Genomic DNA, 6,831 nt, shown 5'->3' with positions numbered 1-6,831 from the left:
TCAAACTGGCTGTTATTAAGCCACTCATTAAAAAACCACAACTTGACCCCACTGAATTAATTAATTACAGACCAATTTTGAATCTCCCTTTTCTGTCAAAGATACTAGAAAAGGTAGTTTCCTCACAATTATGCTCCTTCTTAGAGAAAAATGGTATCTGTGAGGATTTTCAGTCAGGTTTTAGACCGTATCATAGCACTGAGACTGATCTTATTAGAGTTACAAATGATCTGCTCTTGTCAACCGATCGTGGTTGCATCTCTCTATTAGTGCTACTGGATCTTAGTGCTGTATTTGATACTATTGACCACAACATTCTTTTAAATAGACTTGAAAATTATGTAGGCATTAACGGTAGAGCACTGGCATGGTTCAAATCGTACTTATCTAACCGTCATCAGTTTGTGACAATAAATGAAGAGGTATCATTTAAATCGCAAGTGCAGTATGGAGTACCTCAAGGCTCAGTACTAGGGCCATTACTTTTTACGCTTTACATGTTACCCTTGGGAGATATCATCAGGAAACATGGTGTTAGCTTTCATTGTTACGCTGATGATACTCAGCTCTATATTTCTTCACGGCCCGGCGAAACATACCAATTTGAAAAACTAACAGAATGCATAGCTGATATTAAACAATGGATGGCGAATAACTTCCTACTGTTAAATTCTGAAAAGAAAACAGAGGTGTTAATTATTGGGCCTAAAACCTCCACAAGTAATAACCTAAAACACAGTCTAATACTAGATGGCTGCTCTGTAAATTCGTCATCATCAGTTAGGAACCTAGGTGTCCTATTCGATAGCAATCTCTCCTTTGAAAGCCACATTTCTAGCATTTGCAAAACCGCATTTTACCATCTTCATACCATCATATATCAAAAATATATCGAAATTACGACCTATGCTGTCAATGTCAAATGCCGAAACATTAATTCATGCGTTCATGACCTCAAGGGTAGATTATTGTAATGCTTTATTGGGTGGTTGTTCTGCACGCTTAATAAACAAACTCCAGCTGGTCCAAAATGCAGCAGCAAGAGTTCTGACTAGAACCAGAAAGTATGACCACATTAGCCCGGTTCTGTCAACACTGCACTGGCTCCCTATAAAACATTGTATAGATTTTAAAATCTTGCTAATTACTTATAAAGCCCTCAATGGTTTAGCTCCTCAGTACTTGAGCGAGCTCCTATCGCATTATAGTCTCTCACGTCCGCTGTGTTCTCAAAATTCTGGCAATTTGATAATACCTAGAATATCAAAATCAACTGCCGGTGGCAGATCATTTTCTTATCTAGCGCCTAAACTCTGGAACAATCTACCTAACACTGTTCGGGAGGCAGACACACTCTGTCAGTTTAAATCTAGATTAAAGACACATCTCTTTAACCTGGCTTACACATAAAAACATTAACACATTCCTATAATTCAAATCCGTTAAAGGATTGTTAGGCTGCATTAATTAGGTCAACCGGAACCGAAAACACTTCCCATAACACCTGATGTACCCATTGCATCGTAAAAAGAATGGCATCTACGCTAATATTAGTCTGTTTTATTCTTATTCCGAGGTCACCGTAGCCACCAGACCCAGCCTGTATCCAGATCAGATGGTCACTGCAGTCCCCCGGATCCAGTCCGTACCCAGCTTAGATCATGGATCACCACCTGGAGATGACTTCTATAGCCCTGAATGTCAACCAAATGAGCTCCAGAGACGGATCATCAATAAAGACCTTGCCAACCTAGAGCAGCGGTTCCCAATTCCAGTCCTCGCGCCCCACCACTCTGCACATTTTGCATGTCTCTCTTAGTTAACACACCTGATTCAGATAACCAGCTCATTAGAAGTGAGGTCCATGCAGGAACTGCGATCCGATTGACATGGTCCCTGCAAAGTGTTCATTGCTCCCTGCTCCCTAAGCGGAGGAAATCTGTTTACTATACTTCGAAACATTCATTTACATATTTGCGCTACGTTACCGCATGCAGCGTCTTCACACACAGATGAAATGCATTTTAAATTTACGTCTCGCACGCTTTAATGACCTTCAAATGGAACACATACGCTCGCTTCGAACTAATGAATAATGGCGGAATATCCTGTGATGTCCACTTGGAAGGGCAGTAACGTTAGAATAGAACAAACGTCGGAAGCGATGCGTGAAACACACAAAATGTGCAGAGCGGTGGGTCGCGAGGACTAGAATTGGGAACCGCTGACCTAGAGGGCCATCGACGCTACACCACAGGAACCTGATGAGTTCTCTACAATCGGACATTGTTACAAACTGCTGGTTTCGTCTGGCCAGAGGAGAACTGGTCCCCCGACTGAGCCTGGTTTCTCCCAAGGCTTTTTTTTTTTTTTTTCGCCATTTTTGTCACCTGTGGAGTTTTGGTTCCTTGCCGTTGTCGCCTCTGGCTTGCTTAGTTGGGGACACTTTCCAGCGATATCCTATACTATTTGAACTGAACTGAACTGGACGATGATATCACTGAATTCATTGATGAACTGCTTTAACTGAAAATTGATTGTTTACAATAATGCGTTACTTACACACTATTGTGCTGTTAAATACTGTGCAGTTGCTTTGACACAATCTGTATTGTTAAAAGCGCTATATAAATAAAGGTGACTTGACTTGACTGCACACTAAGTTTGTCAATCTGTAACCTTTAAATGATCAGACAGCTATCTCGGTGGCAGGTTGCATCTTTGATCATTATATACCGCAACATGGAGTTCTGGATGCCTTGGATTCTGACCAAGGCAGACAATTCGAATCAGACCTCATTAAAAACCTCTGTAAGTTAATGGGCGTTAAAAAGTTCCGCACATCTCCCTACCATGCTCAAGGTTACATCGACTGCCAGTTTATTTAAAAGACTTCCAAGTGTATTAAGTGGTTTACTTTCAATGTACTGATGTGACTTGTTTATGCCATTATACAGTACGCATAGCGTAATGAGTATGTGTTTTATATACCACTATAAGTTGTTTACCAGTATAATGGGCTTATTGATCTCATGGTCATATGGCAGTGTTTAAATAAAGCAGATTGTACGCGAGAGATCGCGAGAGTAGAGAAGGGAAGAACGAGAGAGAGAGAGAGAGAGAGAGAGAGAGATGGAGAGAAAGAGGGGGGGGGGGATGCACGAGGTAGTCAGTGGAATGAGACAGAGACACAGTTAATGCAAAAGTTGAAAATAAACACTGATTTGGAACGCAGAAGTCTTTGTATGACTCTTCTATCCAGTGGCCGTAAAAGACACGGGAAATAGCCAAGAACCTGCGGATAATACTCGGTAAGCACAGACTTTCCAAGGCTCATCGAAACTGAGTGTTACTGTAGTGGTTTTTCTTTCTTTGTCCTATTGACCACTATGGTGGCTGAGCTAGAGTGTCTGACCCACTTGTCCAAGGAGAATAATCCACATCCACAGGTGTTTTGATGTCCAGAAATAAGGAAAGGTTTATTTCAAACAAATAAAAATATAAAGCTCATTGGTTCTTAAAGTTAATCAAAATAAGGATTGCAAAGATGAACGAAGGATTCAACAGAGCAGCCTCTCCTTGGGCTTTTGCGGTCGAAGACTGTAGCTTTCTGCTCTGGGCACACCCTCCAGGTAGTATCACCTGCCTTTAAAGAATGAAGGCCCAGCCACTAGAGGGAGGTGACTCAGAAAGACACAGAAAGTGACATACTTGATTTTGGCTCCTACACGTCTGGCCCCTAAATGTTTTAGGCTTAACATAAAACAATTACTACTTTTAATATTAAAGGAGCCAATATACTGTTTATAAAGTATAAAGAAAGAAAGAGATACATTACATTCATGGTCTTTTGATCTGGTTGTTAATGTGGCTCTTCTAACAGCAGGCACAGTTTAGTAATTGGACGCTCTAGGATGCCCGTCTTGGTTTTAAGTTTTACTGACCGGACTAATCCACTGGAATCAGGCTTTGTCTCCAGGATTCTTGCCAGAGGCCATGACGATAGGGTCAACAATCACCACGATGTCCCCAATGTTGATGTTTTGTCTCACCTTGGACCACTTCTGCCGTTCTTGCATTAGAGTCAGATATTCTTGTGTCCATCGTTTCCAGAATAAGTCTGCCAGATACTGTACTTGTTTCCACTGGCGCCTGGTGTACAAGTCGGCTTTAGAAAACTCACCAGGAGGGAGTATAGGTTGGGAGTTAAGTAGGAGAATGTGGTTTGGGGTAAGGGGTTCCAAATCAAAAGGATCAGAGGATGTAGTGGTGATTGGGGGGTTGTTAAGGATGGCCTCAACCTCACAAAATAGTGTCTGAAGACCTTCGTCAGTTAGTGTTTGTTCGTTTAAAAGAGAGTTCAGGACCCATCTCGCTGACCTGATCAGTCTCTCCCACACCCCACCTTGGTGAGATGCCCCTGGTGGATTGAAGGTCCACTGTATTCCTTTGTCCAGCATTGCACTTTGGATCTTTTTGTTGTTAAAGCTGGGCAAAGCCTTTTTCAATTCCTTTTCAGCACCGACTAGGTTGGTGCCATTGTCGGACCAGATGTGCTGTACCTGGCCTCGTCTACATATGAATCTCCTGATGGCATGGATGCAGGAGTCGGTTTCAAGCGAGTATGTCATCTCCAGGTGGACAGCTCTGCAAGACAAACATGTAAAGAGCACACCATATCTTTTTACCAAATTTCTCCCTCTTCTGGTTTCTATGGGACCAAAATAGTCCATGCCCACATGAATGGTGGAAGATCTGGCTGTGTTCTTTCGTATGGCAAATTTGCCATCTTTTGTTCTCCTGTCCTGTTTTTCAAACGTCTGCAGAGCACACATTTTGAGATTACACTTCTTGCCGCGCTATTTCCACTTACGATCCAGTACTTTTTCCATAATTGGCTAAGGAAGCAATTTCTGCCAAAGTGCCCATATTTTTCATGAATATGGCGAAGTAACAGGCTGGATATGTGAGACTGTTTTGGAAGGATGATGGGATACTTCATGGTCTCAGACATAGCCGCCCTTGATAACCATCCTCCTACTCTGAGCAACCCGTCTTTCAGCACAGGATCCAGCTTGTAAATCTTGCTCCTTTTAGGAACACCACTAGGTTGTGTCGTTCCTAACCTTTCATACTCAATAGGGAAAGTCGTCTGCCTTTGAGTGAATGATAGAATTGCTCTCTCAGCCCTTTCAAGATCATTCAGGGATGTGCACCGACTACCTAGCTTTATCACATTTTGATGAGTGGTGATGTCTGTCAAAATTTGTTTTCTTTTGTCCACCAGAAGTAACAGGCTCTCTCCAAGCCTTTGATACCAGGCAACGGCTTTCACCAACTTGGTCCAGTCTGAGAAGAAAGTGAGAAGTTTATGAGTAGGACTTGCAGCATCTTGAATTACATTACACACAACAGGGCAATGTTTGACCTTTGGGTCATCTTGTGACAGAGAGACTGCTTCGGTGCAGTCTGCTGGCCAGGTGTGCTTTTGTTTCCACAGAAATTCAGGGCCATAAATCCATCTTTGGTTGTCCAGGAATTTCTGCACACTCAGCCCTCTAGAGGCGTCGTCTGCCGGATTGTTCTTGCTGTTGATGAACTTCCATTGTTGAACACTGCTGTTCTCTCTTATGAAGGAAACTCTATTTGCGACAAAGGTATGAAATCTTGCGGTGTCATTGGCTATATACTTTAATACAGCCTGACTGTCTATCCAAAACTGTGAACTTTGGAAGATGAGATGCAATTCAGCCTTGAGAAGCTTGTCTACCTTAACAGACAACACTGCAGCTGCCAATTCTAGCCTTGGGATCATCATTTGCTTTAAAGGGGCAACTCTTGCTTTTCCCATCATAAAACACACATGTATTTTACCCCGGTCATTAGTCATCCTAAGATAACTTACTGTTCCGAATCCAACCTCGCTGGAATCAGCGAAATGGTGCAGTTGGAAGGACTGTGGGCTTCCAAAGTCAGTGGGTTTAATACAGCGTGAAACACTAAAGTCTGCCAGTTTTGTCCAGTCCAACTACTCCACTGCTTAGACTGATCTCTGGGTATTGGCTCATCCCATCCATAGCCCTGCTTACAGAATTGCTGTAATAGTTGCTTGGCTGGGAGGGTGAGAGGTGCTAAGATACCAAGTGGATCATACACAGAGCTTACCATTGATAGAATTCCTCTCCGTGTGTGTGGCTTTTCTGGAACTATGATGTCAAACCTGAAGGTGTCATCTTCCACACTCCACTGAAGTCCAAGAGCGCGGTCAGTTGGTAATTGGTCTTTATCTAAGTCCAAGGATCTGATGTCTTTTCCTCTTTCTTCCTCCTTTATGGTTGATAGCACAGCTCTGTTGTTGCTCACCCATTTGGTAAGTTGGAATCCTCCTTTACTGCAGACCTCCACCAAGTCTGCTGTTAGCTGCACTGCATCCTGTACAGTAGGCAAAGATGTTAAAGGGGTCATCCGATGCCCATTTTCCACAAGTTAATATGATGCTTTAGGGTCCAAATGAAAAGTTTGTAATATACTGATGCGGAAAAATGATTGATTCAAAGTCAGATGGGTGGGGTCAAAAAGGTTGTAAATTTATTCAAAGTTTCCAAAAGTTATATATATATTCTAGTATGAAAATAAATGCCACATTTAAAAGAATAGCAGCCATAACAAGAATCACATTATTAAATTAATCAAATTAGAATTAAAATCAAAGTCGAATTAAAGGTGTAAGTCAAATTCAAAGCTAGTCAAATCTGAGAGAAGTAAGTCTAATAGAAATATTAGACGGTCTAGGTGCACCCAGTATCAGAGTAAAAGATAGAGAGTGGAGAG

Source organism: Garra rufa, chromosome 5 (genome assembly GCF_049309525.1).
Source record: "Garra rufa chromosome 5, GarRuf1.0, whole genome shotgun sequence".
In the NCBI taxonomy this organism is placed as follows: Eukaryota; Metazoa; Chordata; class Actinopteri; order Cypriniformes; family Cyprinidae; genus Garra; species Garra rufa.
Note: the sequence above shows the minus strand (reverse complement) of the source record.